The following is a 2,589-nucleotide window of genomic DNA, read 5'->3' on the forward strand; positions in this document are numbered from 1 at the left end:
ACTGGTTAACTACATGTAGAAAACTAAAGCTAGATCCTTATATATCACCCTGCACCAGAATCAACTCCAAATGGATCAAAGACCTTGAAGTCAAAGCAGACACTCTGAAAACATTACAGGATGGAATAGGAGAAACCCTGGGTCTCCTTGGCTCAGGCCGAAATTTTCTGAATAGAGACCCGGAAACACAACAAATCAAAGAAAGGCTGGACAAATGGGATTGTATAAGGTTGCAGAGCTTCTGCAGGGCAAATGACATAGCTAGCAAGATCAATAGAAAGCCCACGGACTGGGAGAAGATCTTTACTAGCCATACAACGGACAAGGGTCTCATATCTAAAATATACTTGGAACTCAAAAAATTAAACCACCCAACAACAAATCCTCAAAGAAACAACTGCCCAATAAGTAAGTGGGCGAAAGACTTAAAGAGAAGCTTCTCTGAAGAAGAAAGAAGGATGGCCAATAGACACATGAAGAAATGTTCAACATCCCTAGCCATAAAAGAAATGCAAATCAAAACAACATTGAGATATCACCTCACTCCAGTTAGAACAGCAAAAATCAAGAACTCTAACAACAACAGATGCTGGAGGGGATGTGGACAGAAAGGAACCTTACTTCATTGTTGGTGGGAATGTAAACTTGTTCAACCACTTTGGAAAGCAGTATGGAGGTTCCTCAAAAGACTCCACATAGAGCTCCCCAATGACCCAGCAATCCCACTTTTGGGCATTTACCCAAATGATCACAAACAAGGCCACACTAAAGCTACCAGCACAACAATGTTTATTGCAGCATTATTTACCATAGCTAAGACATGGAACCAACCCAGATGCCCCTCAGTAGATGAATGGATCAAGAAGATGTGGTATATATACACAATGGAATTCTATGCCTCCATCAGAAAGAATGACATTTCCCCATTTGTTAGGAAATGGAAAGACTTGGAAAAAATTATATTAAGTGAAGTAAGCCAGGCCCAAAGAAACATAGGTCCCATGGTTTCCCTTATTTGCAATATCTAGTATAGGTATGAGTCAAGCGGAAAAAGTCAGATAATGTGATGTTAGGAAAACGAAACCTCAAATATGTATTTTAATGTTTTTGTTTCTTTCATGCATGTGTTTCTAACTCATTTATAAGATTATTTATTTGTTGCTTTGTATGTCCCTCCCCCACAGTGTAACCCCCGCTTTCACTATATTTGATGTCAGTATAACATGTGGAGGAGATGGGGACAAACAAGTCGTTCAAGGATTCAGGTGGACCTCTTGCAACAATGAGAAGTACAAAATGTCATGTGAAAACCAGCATTACAATGTCGGTGGGGGGGGGGGGTGGGGGGGTATGATTGGGTGGGAGGGAAGGGGGAGGCTGGGAAGGGAGGTGAAGGGTAAACAAAGGAGGAGGCTGCAATGCTTGGTAAGAAATGTATGCATTATCCTGCCCATGTAATTGTAACCCCTCTGTACAGTATGTTCTCAAATAAAATAAAATAAAATTAAAAAAAAAAACAAATAAAGGAAACTCTAGGACCTATGTTTTTTTAAGTCTGGCTTAATTAATATAATTTTTTTCCAAGAACTTCCATTTCCTTACAAATGAGGTGGTATCATTCTTTCTGATGAAAGCATAGTATTCCGTGTGTGTGTGTGTGTGTGTGTGTGTGTGTGTGTGTGTGTGTGTGTGTGTTTGTGTCATTTTCTTAATCCATTCATCTACTGAGGGGCCTCTAGATTGATTCCATATCTTTTCTATGGTAAATAATACTGTGATAAACATAATTGTGCTGGTAGCTTTAGTGTGGCATTGCTTGTGGCCACCTGTTTAAATGCCCAGAAGTGAGATTACTGGGTAATAGGGGAGCATTATTGTGTACATCAAGGATAATCTTAGTAGATGAGCAGAATAGCCCTATAGCTATGTACATATGACCGTATAAGGTGATTCCAAGTGAAATGAACTCCAAGACATGTTCTTTGTTGTTGTTGTTCTTAATGTACTGCAGGATTTCTTTTTATCCTTTTGTGTTTTCCCCACCTATAGTTTATCCCCTGTAGTCGCTGTATTTGGTTTTGATTAATATTTAGTCACTGTATTTGATTTTGAATAACTCTGGTTATTGTAAATATGAACTAGGTTAGGGAAAGGGAAAAATGGTGAGACAAATGACAAGGGGGAGCCTATGTAACAATGATACACAGAAGACAATATGTTGGAAATAATCTTGGAGGGGCTGTTGGGAGGGAAGAGGGAGAAAAATGGGGGAAGGGATAACAAATTAGAAAAGAAATAAATTCATTACCTTATTTAGATAACTATAATCCCTCTGTACATTACCTTGACAGTAAAATTTAAATAAAAAATAAAATAAAGAAGGGATGAGAAGGGGAAACAAAGGCGGAGGCAACAATGCTTGATAAGAAATTTATTCATTATCTTGCCCATGTAATTGTAACCCCTCTGTACGGTATTTTCACAATAAAAATAAACTAAAATAAAATACATGAGAGCAGCAAGACAGGATATGGGACTGGGGAAAATACTATACTAAGAGTAGAACAGATGTGGAGAGCAGAAATTTTA

This window comes from Dipodomys spectabilis, unplaced genomic scaffold, assembly GCF_019054845.1.
Source record: "Dipodomys spectabilis isolate Male_0828 unplaced genomic scaffold, ASM1905484v1 ptg000738l, whole genome shotgun sequence".
Taxonomy (NCBI): Eukaryota; Metazoa; Chordata; class Mammalia; order Rodentia; family Heteromyidae; genus Dipodomys; species Dipodomys spectabilis.